At 43.0% G+C, this 23,641-nt stretch overlaps 1 long non-coding RNA gene across 2 annotated transcripts; it reads left to right on the top strand.

Annotated features, from left to right (window-relative positions):
- Positions 1-115: 115 nt before the first annotated feature.
- Positions 116-13,430, top strand: LOC106562353 (uncharacterized). Of its 2 annotated transcripts, none has more exons than XR_014379361.1 (8): positions 116-528; positions 4,059-4,181; positions 7,983-8,054; positions 8,198-8,263; positions 9,099-9,157; positions 9,297-9,415; positions 11,418-11,437; positions 13,245-13,430. It is a non-coding gene; the product is annotated as an uncharacterized LOC106562353 (long non-coding RNA). The 2 variants fall into 2 exon arrangements; XR_014379360.1 differs by lacking the exon at positions 116-528 and adding an exon at positions 1,900-2,059.
- Positions 13,431-23,641: the final 10,211 nt, after the last annotated feature.

The raw sequence follows: 23,641 nt of genomic DNA, 5'->3' as shown, positions 1-23,641 counted from the left end.
TGGGAACTTCTTTTATAGTGCGCTTCTCAGCTCCATTGGCTGATGTCTGAGTGACGTAACCTCTCTTGGCTTGCCAGCAGCAGCGGCAGTCTCTGAAGGAGAGGTGTAATAAAATATCAAGCGGAAACATCAATGAGTAGTGTATATACAATGTAAGCTTGCCTTTATTATAAAAAGAAACGTCTAAGGAGTAAGATATTTTTTTATAAGAGTGCATGCTTTCACTGATATATCAGTGATGGGCCCTATTGAAAAATATATACATTCAATTTCATATAGTTTGTTATAAAAATATTTTAGAATGTCTAACCGCCGAGAAATTCAATAGACTGCATGTTTAATTTTCGAACAAGTCATTCTCAGTAGGCTATTCGACGTTCAAATGATTTTTTTAACATTTTAAATTTTTAAACATTTTTAGATATGATTTTAGGTTTATATCAAAATTATTGGATGAGTCGCTTTTCAGATGTTCATTAGCCTGTTGGAGGGAGTTATAAAACAGACTATACAGAAGAAGCCAGTCAGGTAAGAGGATTACATTGATTTGTGGAATGATCACCGATGATATTTGCAATTGAAGTAGAGCATGTTAACTGTGTTATTGTGTAATAACAATACAATAATACAATCAGCCTAACTTTTAATCATAATATATCATCATAATCATAAGCACAACCATGTAGATGTAGACCTATAATCACTATCATACCTATTCATCATACTACACATCTTACTTATAATGTTATAGATGTGGTAATTATATTAGTATTATTTGTTTTATTTATTTATTTAGGCCTAAATATTTATATGTATTTAATTATTAATTTATTACCATGAATGTTATGGTATTGGGCCTAATATTGCAAGCTATGGTAGGCAGTAGGCTAATAAGCCATATTGAAAAAAAATGCAATTCATCCACTCCTTATCATGTTATGAACTATTTATCTTAAACGTATATGGAACATATTCATGAAAACAGTTATATAAAGCACATTGTATAAGGATGACAGTACTTTGGGCCTGATCCAAATATTTATTCTCAATGATCTATTGAACATGAACTCTTCCACAACTAATTTAAAGACACAAGCGTAATCACTTTGGGCGCATCATATTTTCAAAAGTAAATTTACCATCAGTGTCTAATCTGATTCCAGTGGTATTCATTTTTATATTTTATTATTAGCAAACATCAACATTTCTTCTTTAAATACTTGTTCCATAAATGAATTAACAGGAAACTGTTACGCATTAGTTATTAAGTCATAAACCCTTTGGCAGTCTTTCCTTTAGGCCTACTCATTGCAACAGATTTCGATAGCGTGCAAAGGTGTAGCCTATCCCAAGCGGGAGAACTTACAGCCCCGAAGTACTTTTAATCAAGACTCATCTTTGACAGTTTGATAAATCTCACTCAACCTGTCAACAGTATAACGGTGGTGCATATAAGGACAATGGGAAGACGTGTGCGTCTTATTATCTTATAGGACACAAATGTAGCCTACCTATCAAGTGTGTCATGGAGGATAAAACATTCGATTGAGATAAGAGACTATATTGTCTTGTTTGCTTCTGTAAGCTATCCAAAGTGTTTGACTTCGGATCCCTGTTGTGTTAATCAATATCCCTATTGGAACTTACTCAAAGGTAAGTTATATGTATTAAGACATAGAATAGTCTTCTAGAACTCAGCATCTACAACACACCATTCTGAGCGGAGTCTGTTTTGAAACAAGTCGTGATAAAAACTGGCAAATGCCATCGCGTGCGTGTACCTGTTAGCAGTCAAGTTAAAGATTGGCCAAGTTGCGTGAGAGCGTTTTGGCCAAGCCCTCGCCTCCCCCAGCCCTTGGTTAAGGATGCTGGGGGGTGGGGGAGTATCTGTCAGCACTGCAGGGGTGAAAGGGTAAATGAGTTCATTACCCTTACAGTCTCTCTTCTTTTAGGAAATGTACATCCTATTCCAGATAGCCTACTGACAGTGAATATATATCGACTCTGCACAGCAATACGAGGGATTTCCAACATAGTTGGACCATGGACTGAAACAGCGGTAATGAGCCTATCGACTCAGAATTAAATTATATTATTTCAACAACGTATTTTGGATGCATATAAGCGTTTCCTGTTAACCAGCATCATATTAGGCTGGCTGTTAGCCTATACGCTTTGATTGATAAACATAACTTGTTGCTGAGAAATCTCACTCGACAAATTCCTAACTTAATATCCACATGCGTAATTAGACATTTAACCAAATCTCCTATCAATGCAGGATTTACGCGCAGACATGCGTTTTTATTCACGCATATCTCTATCATTCGGGCCACAATGGCCTGTCCATATACAAATAAACACGCTGAAATGGTTTACTATTGGTTTGTAGGCATAGGCCATAGAAAAGGCATGGATGTTTTATTACGTTTTTATTGAAGACAGTTATGGTTAATTAGGCTATATTTTAAGTATTCGCTTACCTCTGTTGTTTTATTTAAGTTGTTCTCTATATTATAATGTTCATCATATAAATGGATTTATATTAATTGGCTTTTGTCTACTTGACAATATGCCTCAATTTTTTTGTCTTGCGGTATGCCTGTATTTCAACTTCCAAGACCTACTGTGTTATACATTCGGTTTGGGGTTAACTGTAGGACTGTATCATTCACAATGGGTTAACTTTATTGTTCAATTTAAATAATTAGCATAATTCAACTTGAAGATGCCTCAAGACATTTAAGTGCAGATTTCAGTGTATGAATGTGTGGCTAATTAGTTAAACATTTGGATGATCATTCCTCGAATCCTGGATTACAACTAGTAGGCAACCCAAAATGCGCAGGCTTTTGGGGAAAGTGAAGTGTACCTCCAAAGCCAAGATAAAAGACGCCAACGTGTAATTTAAATTCTGAAAAACAATAGACTAATTTTCCACTGTTTGAGGCATATGAACATTATTGAGAGACGCTATAAATCGCTTATTTTTTTATCCTCCGAGATAGGCCTACACACCGTATTATTGTCACGCTCAATATGATGGATAATGCGAGGATCTTGGCCTTTGGAGTCATGCGATCTACCACTTAGGCTTCACGCAGGCATGAAACTGGCTGGCTGAAGTCAACTGCTTAAATCCACCAAATACCAATTGACCTGCATAACCTTCGCGTATGAACTTGGAAAACATTTTATGCCATTTCAAAGAGCTGTTTAAAAACACAGTCAAGTTCTCCAAATGAGACTGTTCACTGGTACAGCATGACACAGTCAAAGGCTGATTTATTAAGCATACACATGAAGCATATAATCACACTAAGCATTACGCACAGCTTTGTGAGAGGACAGGGAGACGATAGCGTGAGAGGCCATGGGACGGACATTCCATACAAGTCCAGCATTCAACGTAAACATCATCAGGATCACACCCGTTGAAATAGGCTTCTCTGTTCATATGGCTATGGCTAACACGCCACTCCCTGCTCATCGTTAGTGACTTGCTCAATGATCTCCCAACAATTTGTATGACCTCTTATTGCAACGCAGGTTTGGTTATCTAACAATCACCGTTGCAAATACATGGAATTAAATTAAAATTAAATCAAATTTTATTGGTCACATACACATATTTATGCTATTGCGGTTGTAGCGAAATGCTTGTGTTCCTAGCTCCAACAGTGCAGTAGTATCTAACAATTCACAACAATACACACAAATCTAAAAGTAAAATAATGGAATTAAGAAATATATAAATATTAGATCAAGCAATGTCGGAGTGGCATTGACTGAAGTACAGTAGAATATAATACAGTATATCCTGTACATATGAGATGAGTAAAGCAGTATGTAAACATTATTAAAGTGACTAGTGTTCCATTATTAAAGTGGCCAGTGATTCCAAGTCTATGTATATAGGGCAGCAATTGAGGACAATAACGTGACAAATATCAATAGGAAATGTTCAAGTAGTCTGTTATTTAGTCACGTTAGGGTCACACACATACATCCAGGATGTCCATTTACAGAGCTCACATCATAACCAAAACACTGTTTAGCCCACAGCAAATTGAAATTCCCTTGAAGAATCTCCCTTTCTGAGTAATGACTGTAAAGGCAGCTGAAGTCTTCAGTCCTTTGGCACGCAACAACCAAACACCTGTCACACACCTTCAAACCAGGTATGTGTGTGTGAGTGTGAGGGAATTTTTCGTGAGTGGGTTTGCATGTGTGTGAGGGCGTGTTGTTGTGTGTGCATGTTATGGAGGAGGTCAACTAACCCCTGTACACAGACTGGTAGTTAGAGCAATTAACCACTCAGGTAACAGGTCAGATTGGTGCACTCATCTCTCAGTCTTTTATTCTAGTCTGTAAACACTAGACAGAACAGTCTGTGCTACCAGAGGTTTGGAAGTGTCTTCTTTGAACTCCCAGGAAAATAAAACATGCATGAACAGAGTCAGGAGGGGAGAGACAATATCACCATTGTTCATACACGCAATGCCAAAGCACACAACACTTATTTATTAACATGTTATTTCTGTTTATACTATGTTATTACTGTGTTTTATTATCATGTTATTACTGTGTTATTACCAATTCTATGGAGTAACGTAAACCCTTAGGGCAGTACTTGTTACCCTGAAAAAGCTAATGACACCTCCTACTACGCAGATGTTTTAGGTTTTAGGGATGATCATCTGACTTGAAGATGGCCCAAACTCTAGGAAGGAAGAATGTGTATTTATTTTTAAATGCAGGGAGCGATGCATCGATCACTGGGAAATCAGCCGTGTGGCTGAGTTGGTAGAGCACGGCACTTGCAACGCAAGGGTTGTGGGTTCGATTCCCATGAGGACCAACATCAAAAATAAAAAAACAAGAACAAAAAATATACGCACTCACTACTGTAAGTCACTCTGGATAAACTAGGACAACCATCTCAGTAACAGGTGCAGTAAGTACAAATACTAACAGATTGGATTAGTTTATACATTTGATGTTATTTATCTTTGTGTAGCATAAGATTAATCAACCAATCAATGTGCATGCCAAAACACAGACATTGAAACAAACAATTCTGAAAATCAACTTGCAATAGAGCATGCTGGGAAATATGATAATGATGAGTGTGTTTTTGAGTGTTTTCCTCCACACAGATAAAAATGACAATCACACTCAACTCTGTTTATTAATACCAACACAGGGTTATTTTACACTACTGAGTATTGAATGTAACTCCTGAATCAACACTAGACATTTTACACTGAAAAATCAACACTAGGCAAAACTTGCCAATTTTCTGTGTACCATACTATACATTGCTGGTTCACTCATACTCCCTTCTATTCTTCTACTTTCTGCTCAATAAATTCACAGAAAATACTCATTTGAAAAACAGAAATCATGGCAAAGATATCAACTATGTCAGTACTGTATATGTAAAATGATTAAGTGAATACCAGATACAGTACATGCATAAATATTCCCATATATAGTTAAAACAATTCTCACAGATATCTTTTTAAACTTAGCTGATTACTCAAACTCCTGGTGTTGAATATTAAAAACTGGTTTACGTTACTCCAAACATTATTGCTCAGGCACAATTTGAAAAAATACAATAAAATAGCTTATACAGATTCAGAAGGGTTCTATGTAGAATGCTTCTTGCCTTCCAAAGAATCATCAAAGAACCCTTTCTTCAAAAATCGGCTCTTAGGATGAAAAAGGTTCTAGGTTTAACTCTTTGCCTAACAAAGAACCCTTGTCTTCCAAAAAGGGTTCATTCTTCAGATGTAAAAAGTTCTTGGTAGAACCCTATCCATCTACAAAGAACCCATTTGGAACCTTTTTTTCTAAGAATGTAGGTCATGGCACTACCCATGAATGTGTGACTGTGAACTCATACAAACCCCCTCTGGCTTGAGTAAATCAACACGCAATCACTTACACTATACACAAACTGCAATTGAGCAACATTCTGCCTCGCTCGCTCCCGCGGCCGGCTCGAAGTGCACAAACAGGCATGCTGGGGTTCGGAACAGGGAGAGGAGGGGGAGAGGAGGGGGCAGGTCCCCATATTGTATCGCCTTCCTCTCACGGATTGGAGTGAATACCACATTAGTAACTGAGCTAACAGTCCTGGTCTCTCTCTGTCCTTATGCAAGCCAAAGTTCAAAATACCTACCGGGAAAAACAATAGTTGCGTGCGGAAATATCTCGGTCATCCATCTTTCTGTCACGCACGAAGCTGCCATGCGCTTTTTTACGCTGACTCAAACTGTGGGAGCGAAAAAAAGAAATAGGACATATCATAAAGAAAGGGAAATATGAAACGCGTGTACAAAAACAGACATACAACCACATAGTGAAAGAAGATATGGATATGCTTGACACGCAACACGAGCCATGCGTGAAACAAATTAACCTTGCCCGCCCCCCTCCAATTCTCTCAGCGGGCTTTGCAGGCTACGGAGCGGGTTGACAGCACATTTACGGGTTAATCATTGTGCCACAGACCCGGCATTGCGTGCAGACTGTGTTTGCTCTGGCTGTGCCAAGGGTCGCGAGGTTGTGTACAGAGAGAGCAGGGGAGGCATCAGACAACCTCGCGGGTCACCCCTTTTATCAAAACAATCACCGACCGTTTTTTTGGGAAGCACGCTACTGTTGTGTAAATAGAACAGTTTGCAGAGATTGGCCAGACTCAAATGTGGATTTCCTCTATAGAAACTAGTGCATTATAATGCATAGTTTCATCAGTGTTTGGCCATAAAAGAAACTTGACATTAAATATTACCAAAAAATCGTAAGATATTTAAGTAGGCCTACAGAAAGATCTCCCTACATTCTTCAATAAGTTTCATTGTTTTTTGTATAAATAGCAAATAAAAAAGGGATATTTCTAAACAAATAGATTAACTAATGTTAGAAGCACAAATGCTCAATATGGCTAATATTTGTAGTATTATGCCTACACTTTAAGTGTTAATATTTGTCAAGGTCTGTGCCATGTGCAGATTACTCTCACAAAAAATGTACTAAATTACCTAGAATAATTTCAGCATTCTTGCTTTGCCAAAAGAGTGATACTACAGAGACAGGATGGTCAAAACAATCTCTTGTCTGAGTTGTTTCATCTTGTGTGCATTCTGTCAGTCTGTGGGACAGTGTGTGGAAGAGAGAGTGTGGTGTTGTCGCCAGGCATCTATCTGCACCATGTAGTGTTTTTCTTGGACAGCACAGAAGACTTATCCCCAGGGCCCTGTTGAGTAATGGACTGAACCCGGTTCAAGCATAACAATACCTTTCACCCTACTGAGACAGAATGTGTGACACCACTGGCTACTGAGTGGGTGGATGTGTGCGAGCAGTGAGCAGCCTACACACTCACACACGTGTGTTATCACTACTATGACTGTTTGGGGGTTTGACTCGCAATGTTGTTGTAGATTAATCTCTGCACCCACAACCAAATAAGTCACGAGAGACTAGGTCTAGCTCTACTTGTCAAAGGGATCAATCAGTAATGATGTGTGCTATGGAACATTTCCTATTGCAAGAGTCAGCGGTAGCAAAGTAACTAAGTCCATCATGAAGGCCATCATCACGCAGTCAGTCTTCTGAGTCATTGCATGTGGTTTAATAGTATTGTGTATTGTGTCAGAACCCCTGACATCCGTTATACTGTGGCAGGGGCTGCAGCTTTCCTCTATGGGTCCCCCAACACCAGCTCTGAGGATGTGACCCCAGGGTGAGCAGCTATAGATTGCAGTAACGTTAGATATAGGAGGAGTCCTGACAATAGTCCTGACTGTTATCATCAGCAATAGGAGTTTATTGTTTTGCTGATTATTTTCTCACCTCACACAAGCATTTTGTGATAGTTTTTTACTGCTTTCCAGTTACCGCTTGTGAAATTCAACACTCATTTTCCCCCTCACTCACGACTCTCGGTTTCATATGTTTCTGATCCAAAGTTTTCTCATAACCGCTGTGGTTTGTGGTCCTTCGCCTGCCTTACTCCATTGAAGTTGTTGTGAACAAACAAGGTATAACATCACACAATATGTTTCTAGGTTCAGCTTTACCATTCATTGAACTTAAATTACATTTAAATTTACCATTGTAACCCATGTAATTGTGACACCCACACCCACACACCATGACATTACATTTTCATTTCCACATTTAGCCCTTGTAGGAGGTGCAACATGGGATATCTGTGTGTGAGGATGCAAGAGGGAAATGAACTGAAAAGGTAAATATCTTCTTTACGTGAGGAGGCCTGGTCTCTCAGGTACTACACACCACACGTTGTGCTGAAAGTCATTGTGTGCCAAGGCGTTATCTTTTAATCAGTTGTGTGCACCACCAGTTAATCATTTGTGCATGCCAAGATTGGATTCATTACACGCAGAGGGAAAATAGAAGCTTGATGACCTGACAGGTGCTAATGCTGTGTGTGATTACTTCAAAACTACACAGGTCCGGACAATCATGTGGTTTACTTGGGAAGGGTTTTCTTTGACAATATTCGTGATCTCAACTGATCACGTGCATGTTGGGTTGACACTTTCTTTATTTCTTTCTGTGTATGCTCAGAATTCTTTTTTTTTGCATAATTGTGTGGGAGAAAAAAAGATTGGGAGAGAGACAGAGAGAGAGATAAAGACAGAGAGAGTGATGTTGACTGCAGTGCAGTCGCTGTCCTGCCTGTGCTGTGTGAAGGAGAAGCTATAATCCGGTGGCCTGTGAGCCTCTACTGCCCCACACAGCAGGAGATTAAAGATGCTGGCTGTGATAAGGAACCACTAAGGAGACACAGCACCGCGGGTCACGACCTCTGAGGGCACCATGCCACAAGGCCAATGGTACACATGGCGATGGAGCAATACCCAGCTTTTACTGAGTGTTTGTGTGTGTGTGTTCCTGTGTGTGTGTTTATGTATGGTAGCTGATGTAGGTATGTGTATGCGTGTGAGAGGAAGGGAGTGACAGTCAGGAAGTGATAAACATATAGACTCTCCCTGCTGTGGTGTGCTTGTATATGCCCATGGGTGTTACCTGTCCTGAATAAACAACCGTCCCTGCAGGGCCCTGGTGTTCCCCATCCACCCACCCCACCTCAGCTCTCTGACTCAGGGGCTACAAGGCAAGCATCCCAAACAGAAAAACAACCTCCACCTCCTCCTCCTCCAGTAGCTTATACAGTAACATATATGGGGAGGCAACGTTATGTTTGTCTGTCTAACTAACTGCTTGGCACCATCGCCTCACTTTACCCCCTGCAGGCCTCCTGCTCCTGAGAGGAGATGAATACACTCAATCAAACCAGTGCTCTCTGTCCTGGCCCTGTATCAACCCGCTGAAGAATGGCAGCAAATCAGTAGTTTGATTATATAAAGTAAAAGTAAGTATTGTTGTTATGTTTAGTTAGTTAACGACTGACTGAGGGATGGGCCGTGTGAAGGAACATGATAGGTGCAGGGCAGAGCGTACCCCTTTATAATGGTTACAGGGCAGAGTATACCCCCTTTATAATGGTTACAGGGCAGAGTATACCCCCTTTATAATGGTTACAGGGCAGAGTATACCCCCTTTATAATGGTTACAGGGCAGAGTATACCCCCTTTATAATGGTTACAGGGCAGAGTATACCCCTTTATAATGGTTACAGGGCAGAGTATACCCCCTTTATAATGGTTACAGGGCAGAGTATACCCCCTTTATAATGGTTACAGGGCAGAGTATACCCCCTTTATAATGGTTACAGGGCAGAGCGTACCCCTTTATAATGGTTACAGGGAAGAGTATACCCCCTTTATAATGGTTACAGGGCAGAGTATACCCCCTTTATAATGGTTACAGGGCAGAGTATACCCCCTTTATAATGGTTACAGGGCAGAGTATACCCCCTTTATAATGGTTACAGGGCAGAGTATACCCCCTTTATAATGGTTACAGGGCAGAGTATACCCCTTTATAATGGTTACAGGGCAGAGTATACCCCCTTTATAATGGTTACAGGGCAGAGTATACCCCCTTTATAATGGTTACAGGGCAGAGTATACCCCCTTTATAATGGTTACAGGGCAGAGTATACCCCCTTTATAATGGTTACAGGGCAGAGTATACCCCCTTTATAATGGTTACAGGGCAGAGTATACCCTCTTTATAATGGTTACAGGGCAGAGTATACCCCTTTATAATGGTTACAGGGAAGAGTATACCCCCTTTATAATAGTTACAGGGCAGAGTATACCCCCTTTATAATGGTTACAGGGAAGAGTATACCCCCTTTATAATAGTTACAGGGCAGAGTATACCCCTTTATAATGGTTACAGGGCAGAGTATACCCCCTTTAACTACACTGTAGTACCATAATTTCCGGACTATTAAGCATACCTGAATATAAGCCGCACCCACTGAATTTTATTTATTTATTTATTTATTTATTTTGAACATAAATAAGCCGCACATGTCTATAAGCCGCAGGTGCCTACCGGTTCATAGGCTTTAACGAAACACGGCTTGTAACAAAAATAAATAGGCTTTAACGAAACACGGCTTGTAACAAAAAATAAAAAATTTGCAGTAAGCTTTAGTTGTCTTTTTGCACTGAGTCAATTCCTCATGCTGCTGTTTCCAACGTCTTATCGTCGACTCATTAAGACCAACCTCCCGTGCAGCAGCTCTATTTCCTTTTCCAACAGCCAGATCAATCGCCTTCAACTTGAAAGCTGCATCATATGCATTTCTCCGTGTCTTTGCCATGATGAGGGTGACAAAATGACTACCGTAATCAGAGTGATGGGAAGTTTGAGAGCGCTCGATTTAATCTAAACAGTAAACAGAAAAGTTGTTTGACCTTAACCCGTTCGGCAATTTCATTGGTCTAATGAAAGCTTCATGCCGCCAAAAAACTGAGCACGTCACAGAATGTGTTTTTTTTTTTTTTAAATTGAAAGCGGGAAAAATCCATATATTAGCCGCGTCATTGTTTAAGCCGCGGGGTTCAAAGCTGGGAAAAAAGTTGCGGCTTATAGTCCGGAATTTACGGTATAGAGATAGGACTAGGTATCTATTGTGATGGAGTAGAAAGCCCCTGGACTCTCAGTTCTCAGATGTTGCCTTCCAGTGTGCCATCAAACTGGGCTACAAATCAATCTGCCAACAGCCCTATTACTTTGTCTGTCAGGTGTGAACAGTTTATTCCCATTTGATTCTCAGCCAGCCAGCTCCCAACCGCCACCTACCAATTTAAAAGCAGCTGTAATTATAACACTTGCAAAAAAAAAATGCCCATGTGCTACTGTTCAGCCTCAGCTTGCCTGGGGATATTGTGACATTTGTTTTTTCTTTCTTCTCTCTCTCTCTTCCCACCCTCTCTCCCTTTACCCCCCCCCTCCAGCCACAGGAGGGGCATGCATGGTACGTAGGCACGTAGTAGTGTTAAATCCTGCATACAGGACAAGATGGTACAGGAGATATGGGCAGGAAATATCAGAGTGGCATGCACAGACATACCTCTCTGTTCTCAGTGTTCTCTGCTTGTTTTCACTTTCGTCAGATTTTATGAGCTTTGCCAGATTGGAGTTAAAAGCTCATTAGGCAATTTTTTTTTGTGGTATTGATGAAGGTATTTGTTTGGGGAATGGGGATACATTTTCATGATGGGAAATGAATTAATTAATACACTTGGGGAAACAGAAGACCTGCAAAAAAAATCTGTTTGGTTTAAATTCCCCTGGTGCAACTGTATGGTATTTTCAACTATAACGAGTCTGGACTATGATCAATTAACCCATATTCATGCAGTTAAACAGGTTAATGTAAAATAATGAATTATGTTGCATTACACTTATGGCACTTCCAAGGCCGTTTCATGATGATTATTATGGTTGTGTCAATCATGTTATATACTTAGGCTATTGTAACACGACATATGCCAGCGTTGTAGGCCTACTGCCTCTGCCCAGAGGCCTACTTTCATGGCAACGGCTGTTAGAACTCACTTTGCCACGTATTGAGCGCTGGTTAGAGCCTGTTGCAGATTTCACTCTATTCCGCTGTGTTAGTGGCAGCTTTGGGATCACATCCAGCTCTCATCTAGTTATGTGATCTAGCGGTGGGAAGAATTCTGTTTTTCAACATTGTGTTGAGTATAATTACATTGATATATCTAGTGAACAATGAATAAGCAACAATGGGCGTGACGGATAGAAGTAATCACTACAGGTGTGATCAAGCCTTACATCAAAGCTGCCTGAAGCGGAATGGAAAATGCTATGCCCTGACCAGTTATTCAGAAGAAAATCCTCTGCGACTGTCGAATTTAACAGTGTGGACCCAAAACAAACACATTCTACACATTTACAAAGGACCTGTTTAAAGTGTTATTACAACCATGGTGTTCTGTTGTTACTGAAGCATATTCATCTAATAACCTGACAATGACCCACATCATATGGGTAGACAAATAATGTAAGTGTGTTATCCTTTTTTTAGGATGCAAACCAATAATATGAATCACTGTTGATCCATCCTGTTCTGATCTAATGAGATGGATGGAGGATTTTCTAGGTCTAGAATCGAGACCTTTTCCAGTCATGAAGGAAAAAGCTAGGCCCCTCTTGGTTCTCATTGGCGAAGACTGAAGTCAAGTTAGGGGAGTGGTGGAAAAAGTACCCATTTGTCATACTTGAGTAAAAGTAAAGATACCTTCATAGAAAATGACTCAAGTAAAAGTGAAAGTCACCCAGTGAAATACTACTTGAGTAAAAGTCTAAAAGTATTTGGTTTTAAATATACCTAAGTATCAAAAGTAAATGCAATTGCTAAAATATACTTGAGTAAAAGTATAAATTATTTCAAATTCCTTATATTAATGTAACGTCTGCTTCCAACTCACACTCTCAAACACGTAGATCCCCTGAACGCAGCTCACTTTCCAGCCCACTTTCCAGCTCACACTTTCAAACACATAGATCCCCTGAACGCAGCTCACTCTCCAGATCCCAATCACCTGAATTCTGATCACCTGTTCACACACCTGTATGTCATTATCACACACTATTTAGTTCAGTTCTTTGCACCCCATCATTGTAAGGTATTGTTTGTTTTGTGACACACTTCTATTCAGAGATCTGTTTTTCCCATAATTTAATCCTCCCATGTATGATAGTTTTTGCCTGCCTCACTAATGATGCCTTTTGCCTATTCCCTGCCTGTACCTTAGCCTATCGGATTTCCTGTTATCTATTGCCTGATCTCCTGGACGACGTTACTAGCCTTTTCCCTGCCTGTACTTTTGCCTTTTTGGACCCCCTGTGTATGACCTTCTGCCTGCCCCTGGACCCAGCTACCTGCCTCCTCCTGTGGTCCTTTACAAATAAACACCTACTGCGCCCTGCACTTGAAACCAGCTCTCTGTCTCCCATCGTGTTCATTACAATTAAGCTAACCAGACAGCACAATTTTTTATTTTACATTTACGGATAGCCAGGGGCATACTCCAACACTCAGACATAATTTACAAACTAAGCATTTGTGTTTCGTGAGTCCACCAGATAAGAGGCTATAGGGATGACTAAGGATGTTATCTTGATTAGTGCGTGAATTGGACAATTTTCCTGTCTTGCTAAGCATTCAAAATGTGTAACGACGGTCGTCAGGAATGGACCAAGGCGCAGCGGGTTGAGTGCTCATAATTAACTTTAATGAAACACTTACACAAACAAAACAAAACGATGGACGACGAAGACAGACTTGAAGGCACAAGACAGCAATTCAAGTGACAACCTCCCACAAATTACAAACACAAACACACCCTAATATATAGGACTCTCAATCAAAGGCAACTAGACAACACCTGCCTTCAATTGAGAGTCCACACCCCAATTAACTAAACATAGAAACAGACTAACTAGAAAGAACATAGACTAACAGAGCAGTGACCAAAAAACCCCGGAATACACAAATCAACTACCCTCTACATAATACACACACCCCGAATCACATAAACCAAATACCCTCTGCCACGTCCTGACCAGCCTACACTAACAAAATAACCCTCATACTGGTCAGAACGTGACATTACCCCCCCCCCCCCCCCCAAAGGTGCAGACCCCGGATGCACCTCACACACAAAAAAACCCCCAACAACAAATAACCCCCAAAACACTAATAGATCCCCAAAAGTACATGGGAGGGAAGGGAGGGTGGCCACCGTCACCGACGGTGCTCCTGCAACACCCCCCCCTAACCCCAATACTCCCCCCTCAGGAGGTGGCTCAGGAGCCGGACGCAGACCCCACTCCACCCCTGGCTCACTCCCCTCATAAACTGTCTCTACAGTGATGTCCCTCTCTGTCGACCCCGGACTGTAGGGTGACTCTAGGAGCTCTGGACTGTAGGGTGACTCTCGGAGCTCTGGACTGTAGGGTGACTCTAGGAGCTCTGGACTGTAGGAAGACTCTAGGAGCTCTGGACTGTAGGAAGACTCTAGGAGCTCTGGACTGTAGGAAGACTCTAGGAGCTCTGGACTGTAGGAAGACTCTAGGAGCTCTGGACTGTAGACAGACTCACTTGGTTCTGGACTGTAGCCAGACTCACTCGGCTCTGAACAGTGGGCCGTCTCACCTGGTTCCGAACAGTGGGCCGTCTCTCTCCGGGGCACTGTCGCCGGAAGCTCTGGACGAGGCACTGTTGCCGGAAGTTCTGGACGAGGCACTGTTGCCGGACGTTCTGGATGAGGCACTGTTGCCGGAAGTTCTGGACGAGGCACTGTTGCCGGAAGTTCTGAACTGTAGCCAGACTCACTCGGCTCTGAACAGTGGACCGTCTCACCTGGTTCTGAACAGTGGGCCGTCTCTCTCCGGGGCACTGTCGCTGGAAGCTCTGGACGAGGCACTGTTGCCGGAAGTTCTGGACGAGGCACTGTTGCCGGAAGTTCTGGACGAGGCACTGTTGCCGGAAGTTCTGGACTGTAGCCAGACTCACTCGGCTCTGAACAGTGGACCGTCTCACCTGGTTCTGAACAGTGGGCCGTCTCTCTCCGGGGCACTGTCGCCGGAAGCTCTGGACGAGGCACTGTTGCCTGAAGGCCTGGTGCGTGGGGCTGGCTTAGGACGTGCCAGACTAAGGACACGCACCACATGGCTAGTACGAGGAACATGGACAGGACGTGCTGGACTGGGCTGACGCACTGAAGCCTGGTGCTGGTAATGGAGGTACCATACTGGAGACACGCACCTTAGGGCTAGTGCGTGGAGCGGGAACAGGACGTACTGGACTGGGCTGACGCACTGGAAGCCTGATGCGTGGTGCTGGTACTGGATATGCCAGCCTGGAAACACACACCTTAGGGCTAGTGCGTGGAGCGGGAACAGGACGGGTTGGACTGGGCTGACGCACTGGAAGCCTGGTGCGTGGTGCTGGTACTGGATATGCCAGCCTGGAAACACACACCTTAGGGCTAGTGCGTGGAGCGGGAACAGGATATATTGGACCGTGAAGGCGCACTGGCGGTCTCGAGCGCAGTACTGGCTCCACCCTTCCTGGCTGGATGCCCGCTTTCCCCTGACAAATGCGGGGCGCAGGTACTGCGCACACCGGCCTGTGAATACTAGGCCTCAACGCCGTGCACCTCACTCCAACGCACGGAACCTGACTAATACTAGGCTGCCCCCAATAAGCACGGGGATTTGGCTTGCGGCTCAATCCTGGCCCTGCCAAACTACCCGTGTGCCCCCCCCAAAAAAATTATTGGGGCTGCCTCTCCGGTTTAATAGCCAGTCGTGTTCCCCTGTAGCGTTCCCAGTCTTCGCTCCATTTTTTCCATGGGCCCTCTCCGGCCATAATCTGTTCCCATGTCCATTTCTCCCGTTGGTCCAACTCAAATTCCCTTTGCTCCACTAAGTCCCCCTGTTGCTCCTTCCTTCGCTGCTTGGTCCGGATTTGGTGGGAGGTTCTTGTAACGACGGTCATCAGGAATGGACCAAGGCGCAGCGGGTTGAGTGCTCATAATTAACTTTAATGAAACACTTACACAAACAAAACAAAACGATGGACGATGAAGACAGACTTGAAGGCACAAGACAGCAATTCAAGTGACAACCTCCCACAAATTACAAACACAAACACGCCCTAATATATAGGACTCTCAATCAAAGGCAACTAGACACCTAACTAGAAAGAACATAGACTAACAGAGCAGTGACCAAAAAAAAACGGAATACACAAATCAACTACCCTCTACATAATACACACACCCCGAACCACATAAACCAAATACCCTCTGCCACGTCCTGACCAGCCTACACTAACAAAATAACCCTCATACTGGTCAGAACGTGACAAAATGTAAGGAGTACTTTTGTGTGTCAGAGAAAATGTATGGAGTAAAAGGTACATCATTTTCTTTAGGAATGTAGTAAAGTTAAAGTGAAAGTCAAAAATATAAATAGTAAAGTACAGATACCCCAAAAAACTACTTAAGTCGTACTTTAAAGTATCTTTACATGACTGAGTTAGGCGTTATATGTCAGACTCTCTTATACCACTTTGCCCAACATGTTATACAGCAGAGGTTGTAAATATACCCTTTAAAAAGTGATATAACTTGTATCATTATTATAGGGCTGTGAAACCAATAGCCGAATGGCTTCAGACTGACATTTCTCACTGGAAATTGCTGCTGACATTGAACATAGCTTAGGGTTAGGAGATTTAATTAATTTCAGACTCTCCTATGCCGCTATTCCTCACATCTTATACCCCATAGGTTGTAAATAAACAATTTTTAAGGTGATATGACTTGTATCATTATTACAGTGCCTTAAATAAGCAAACACGTTTGGTGTTCACCAAAGGCATGTGGGAGACTCCCCAAACATATGGAAAAAGGTACTCTGGTCAGATGAGACTAAAATTGAGCCTTTTGGCCATCAAGGAAAATTATATTTCTGGCCCAAACCCAACACCTCTCATCACCCCTAGAACACCATCCCCACAGGGAGGCATGGTGGTGGCAGCATCATGCTGTGGGGATGTTTTTCATCAGCAGGGAATGGGAAACTAGTCAGAATTGAGGGAATGATGGATGGCACTAAATACAGGGAAATTATTGAGGGGAAACCTGTTTCAGTCTTCCAAAGATTGGAGATTGGGACAGAGGTTTACCTTCCAGCAGGACAATGACCCTAAGCATACTGCTAAAGCAACAGTCTAATGGTTTAAGGGGAAACATATAAATGTCTTGGAATGGCCAAAGCTCAGACCTCAATCCAATTGAGAATCTGTGGTATGACTTAAAGATTGCTGTACACCAGCGGAACACATCCAACTTGAAGGAGCTGGAGCAGTTTGCCTTGAAGAATGGGCAAAAATCCCAGAGGCTAGATGTGCCAAGCTTATAAAGACATACCCCGAGAGACTTGCAGCTGTAATTGCTGCAAAAGGTGGCTCTACAAAGTATTGACTTTGGGGGGGTGAATAGTTATGCACGCAAATGTTTTCTGTTTTTGTTGTAATTCTTGTTTGTTTCACAATAAAACATGTTTTGCATCTTCAAAGTGGTAGGTATGTTGTGTAAACCAAATGATACAACCCCCCCCCCAATTATTTTTTTTAAATTCCAGGTTGTTATGCAAAAAATTGGAAAAATGCCAAGGGGGGTGAATACTTTCGCAAGCCACTGTATAGGGCTATAGCCAAATGGCTTCAGACTGACCATTTTTCACTGGAAATTACTGCTGACATTGAACAGCCCTGTCCATTTATTTACAGTAGTAGTGTGTTGATTAATTATTGCTTTCTTCAGTGGAAATACAGAATATGTATAAAATTCAAAATATACCAAAAGCTAAATCAAGCAGAGATTTATGACTATTTAATCATATTAATCATTACTGAAACATGCAAACTACAAACATTTAACCAGTTAAAGATAATGAATACAGGCTGAATCCCATCCGGCTGTGATTGGGAGTCCCATAGGGTGCCTCACAATTGGCCCAGCGTCGTCCAGGTTTGGCCGGGGTAGGCCATCATTATAAATAATAATTTGTTCTTAACTGACTTGCCTAGTTAAATAAAGGTTTAAAAAAATAAAAAATACATGACAACTACAGTGAGGAAAAAAAGCTTTTGATCCCCTGCTGATTTTGTATGTTTGCCCACTGACAAAGAAATGATCAGTCTATAATTTTAATGGTAGGTTTATTTGAACAGTGAGAGACAGAATAACAACAAAATAATCCAGAAAAACACATGTCAAAATGTTATAAATTGATTTGCATTTTAATGAGGGAAATAAGTATTTGACCCCTCTGCAAAACATGACTTAGTACTTGGTGGCAAAACCCTTGTTGGCAATCACAGAGGTCAGATGTTTCTTGTAGTTGGCCACCAGGTTTCCACACATCTCAGGAGGGATTTTGTCCCACTCCTCTTTGCAGATCATCTCCAAGTCATTAAGGTTTCGAGGCTGACGTTTGGCAACTCGAACCTTCAACTCCCTCCACAGATTTTCTATGGGATTAAAGTCTGGAGACTGGCTAGGCCACTCCAGGACCTTAATGTGCTTCTTCTTGAGCCACTCCTTTGTTGCCTTGGCCGTGTGTTTTGGGTCATTGTCATGCTGGAATACCCATCCACGACCAATTTTCAATGCCCTGGCTGAGGGAAGGAGGTTCTCACCCAAGATTTGATGGTACATGGACCCGTCCATCGTCCCTTTGATGCAGTGACGTTGTCCTGTCCCCTTAGCAGAAAAACACCCCCAAAGCATAATGTTTCCACCTCCATGTTTGACGGTGGGGATGGTGTTCTTGGGGTCATAGGCAGCATTTCTCCTCCTCCAAACACAGCGAGTTGAGTTAATGCCAAAGAGCTCCATTTTGGTCTCATCTGACCACAACACTTTCATCCAGTTGTCCTCTGAATCATTCAGATGTTCATTGGCAAACTTCAGATGGGCATGTATATGTGCTTTCTTGAGCACGGGGACCTTGCGGGCGCTGCAGGATTTCAGTCCTTCACGGCGTAGTGTGTTACCAATTGTTTTCTTGGTGACTATGGTCCCAGCTGCCTTGAGATCATTGACAAGATCCTCCCGTGTAGTTCTGGGCTGATTCCTCACCATTCTCATGATCATTGCAACTCCACGAGGTGAGATCTTGGTTGGAGCCACAGGCTGAGGGAGATTGACAGTTCTTTTGTGTTTATTCCATTTGCGAATAATCGCACCAACTGTTGTCACCTTCTCACCAAGCTGCTTGGCGATGGTCTTGTAGCCCATTCCAGCCTTGTGTAGGTCTACAATCTTGTCCCTGACATCCTTGGAGAGCTCTTTGGTCTTGGCCATGGTGGAGAGTTTTGAATCTTATTGATTGATTGCTTCTGTGGACAGGTCTCTTTTATACAGGTAACAAGCTGAGATTAGGAGCACTCCTTTTAAGAGTGTATATAAGACACCTGGGAGCCAGAAATCTTTCTGATTGAGAGGGGGTCAAATACTTATTTCCCTCATTAAAATGCAAATCAATTTATAACATTTTTGACATGTGTTTTTCTGGATTTTTTGTTGTTATTCTGTCTCTCACTGTTCAAATAAACATACCATTAAAATTATAGACTGATCATTTCTTTGTCATTGGGGAAACGTACAAAATCAGCAGATTTTTTCCCTCACTGTATGTACAAATGTCACGGGTGTCGTAAGGAGAGGACCAAAACGCAGCGGGAATATGTACACTCATCTTCTTTATTACGGACAAAGAAGGAAAAACCCAAAACAAACACGTATACAAAACACAACGACGAATAACAGGCCGGTAAGGCACAAAGCTATATACAGAACAATCTCCCACAAACTAACAGGTGAAAACAGGCGACCTAAGTATGACTCTCAATCAGCAACAACGATGCACAGCTGTTCCTGATTGAGAGCCACACCAGGCCAACACAGAAATACACAACATAGAAACCCTAGAATACAAAACAAGAACATAAACCAAAACCCCGGAACACATAAGTCCAACACCCCTCTACATACACACACACCCCGAACCATATAAAACAAATACCCCTGCCATATCCTGACCAAACTACAATAACCAATAACCCCTTATACTGGTCAGGACGTGACAGTACTCCCCCCCCCCCCCCCAAAGGTGCAGACCCCGGATGCACCTGACAACAACCCCAAAAGATAAACCCCTAAACTAAAGGGAGGGAAGGGAGGGTGGCTGCCGTCACCGACGGCTCTCGTGCATACACCCCCCCTCCCCAAACCTCCTACAGTGGAGGTGGCTCAGGCTCAGGCCTTTGTCCCCTCCCTGACCAGTCCACCCCCACTGAATACCTTTGCCAGAGGCCAGTCCCTGAAGACCCTGGACTGTCCTCTGGGAGCTCCGGACTGTAGGCCGACTCTGGGAGCTCCAGACTGTAGGCCGACTCTGGGAGCTCCAGACTGTAGGCCGACTCTGGGAGCTCCGGACTGTAGGCCGACTCACTCGGTTCCGGACTGTAGGCAGACTCACTCGGTTCCGGACTGTATGCAGACTCACTCGGTTCCAGACTGTAGGCAGACTCACTCGGTTCCAGACTGTAGGCAGACTCACTCGGTTCCGGACTGTAGGCAGACTCACTCGGTTCCGGACTGTAGGCCGACTCACTCGGTTCCAGACTGTAGGCCGACTCACTCGGTTCCGGACTGTAGGCCGTCTCACTCGGTTCTGGACTGTAGGCCGTCTCACTCAGTTCCGGACTGTAGGCCGTCTCACTCGGTTCCGGACTGTAGGCTGTCTCACTCGGTTCCGGACTGCACACTGTTGCCGGATACTCTGGACGGGGTACTGTTGCCGGATACTCTGGACGGGGCACTGTCGTCGGACACTCTGGACGGGGCACTGTCTTCAGAAGCTCGGGACTGGGCTGACGCACTGGAAGCCTGATGCGTGGGGCTGGTAGTGGAGGTACCAGCCTGGAGACACACACCTCAGGACTAGTGCGGGGAGCAGGAACAGGCCGAGTTGGACTGGGCTGACGCACTGGAGGCCTGGTGCGTGATGTTGGTACTGGACGTGCCAGACTAGGGATTCGCCACCTCAGGGCCAGCACGAGAAGCAGGAACTGGATACACCGGGCCATGGGTAAGCAATGGAGGTCTGGATCGCACCTCTTGCACAACCGGTCCTGGCTGGATGGTAATAGCAGCCTTGCACGAGCAGAGTGCTGGTACAGGGCGAACATGGCTGTGCAGAGGCCTGATGGTTGCCGTGCGTAGAGCAGGCGTAGGGTAGCCTGGGCCTAGGAGGCGCACTGGTGGCCAGATGCGCTGTGCAGGCATCCTCCTTCCAGGCTGGATGCCTACTCTAGCACGGCACTTGCGAGGGGCTGGGATCGCTCGCACCGGACTGTGCGTGCGCATGGGCGAGATCATGCGCACTACGGCATACTCCGGCGCTCTCCGCTCCAAATGCTTCCCGTAATAAGCACGGGGAGCTGGCTTAGGGCTCACCCTTGGCCCAGCCAAACTACCCGTGTGCCCCCCCCCAAAAAAAAATATTGGGGGTGCCTCTCGTGCTTCCCCATCGGCGCGTACAAGGCCACATACCGGCGCCGCTCCGCCTTGGCTGCCTCTATCTCCTCCAGTGGGCGACGTTATTCCCCAGCCTGATGCCAAGGTCCAGCCCCGTCCAAAATTTCCTCCCATGTCCAAGTTTCCAGATAGTCCATATAATTCCTCACCTGCTGCTCCTTCCCTCGCTGCTTGGTCCGTGGTTGGTGGGAGATTCTGTCACGGGTGTCGTAGGGTAAAGACCAAGACGCAGCGGGAATATGTACACTCATCTTCTTTATTATGGACAAAGAAGGAAAAACCCAAAACAAACACGTATACAAAACACAACGACGAATAACAGGCCGGTAAGGCACAAAGCTATACACAGCACAATCTTCCACAAACTAACAGGTGAAAACAGGCGACCTAAGTATGACTCTCAATCAGCAACAACGATGTACAGCTGTTCCTGATTGAGAGCCACACCAGGCCAACACAGAAATACACAACATAGAAACCCTAGAATACAAAACAAGAACATAAACCAAAAACCTCGGAACACATAAATCCAACACCCCTCTACATACACACACACCCCGAACCATATAAAACAAATACCCCCTGCCACATCCTGACCAAACTACAATAACCAATAACCCCTTATACTGGTCAGGACGTGACAACAAATATGTTATTCAAAATAATTAATATAAAAGTCAAGAGTTGGCTATAACATCAGTACAAACAAAGTGAGTGTGTGTATATGTGTGTAAGTGTTTGTGTGTGTGTGTGTGTGTGTGTATGTGTGTATGTGTGTGTGTGTGTGTGTGTGTGGTGTGTGTATATATATATATATATTATGGTGTGTATTATAATTTCCCATCATAAAAACGTATCCCTGTTCCCTAATAAAATACCTTCATTTTACCACAGAAAAACAAACTGGCAACTCTCATAAAATTAGAAATAGCCTTGTATAAAATGCATTATGAAAGAAAATTGGCTAATGTAGGCTCCACAAAATTTGAAATGCATTATGAAGAAAATCGTGTAGGCCTACTGTTGCCAACACGAAAAAAGGGCCTCTCTGACTACTAGTGCACCAGTATCCAAAAGTATTAAGCGAAAACAAGAATATAAAATAGCATTGGCATTAATAAAACAAAAAAACAATGTATAGCTACTATTATATTATGATTATTACGTTGACAACCTGGTTGATTAACAATTTTGGGTTGTTAACATGTTTTTTATATGTATATATATATATAAATAAATGTGGGACACCATTGCCCATCATGCATTGCTCTAACAGCTTTCAAAAGACTGTTCCGAAGTTTACCCCCCCCCCAAAAAAATGATTTCCCTATGAATGAAGTCACACAAAAATGTGTGTATTTTCCTACGAATTAAGTCTTACACATTTTTTTGTCTTTTCACACAAATTAAGCCACACAAAATTACAAAATCTGCTGAAATACTTGGTCATGACATGGCCCTTTTTTATGGGTGTAGATCGTGGCTTCCCTCTCTCTCACTCTCTCCTACACCCAGGTTCTATTATCTCAGGTCATAAGTTCCTTTGCGGAGACTCTCTCCCCCCTTTCATGCAGAGAGAAAGACCACAGAGTGAACAAAGGATTTCACGTGGCCAAACTCCTAAATCCCCCAAATGGGAAAATTAAACTATATGTCCACTTGTGAGTATGTGGGAAGGGTCCGTGGACACTTAAGGGACAGTTATGTTGAGTGTGTTTTATTTGGTGACCTCACGAAGGACAGGAAACACACAAAACTATATCTCTGAATGTGTACATTTCTCAATTATGGTGTTTACATCTAATTCTTGTATAAAATGAATGAATAAAGATTAAACAATTTGTGAAATGATGTAATGTGACATTAAACCTTTAATGTGAGAGAATTGTATTCCCTTTAAAGTTTAACTAAGTCATTGGCCCATCCCAGTGAGCACAGACATGATCAGGCATCATGGAACAGCCCTCTTCTACTGTTACGAATAAAAGGCCCTCCTAAGAAAATCCTCTTCAGACTAAGCAAACCCACAA

The sequence above is a fragment of the Salmo salar genome, chromosome 11 (genome assembly GCF_965601325.2).
Source record: "Salmo salar chromosome 11, fSalSal1, whole genome shotgun sequence".
In the NCBI taxonomy this organism is placed as follows: domain Eukaryota; kingdom Metazoa; phylum Chordata; class Actinopteri; order Salmoniformes; family Salmonidae; genus Salmo; species Salmo salar.
The sequence above is the reverse complement of the archived record's forward strand: the minus strand, read 5'-3'. Positions and strand labels throughout refer to the sequence as shown.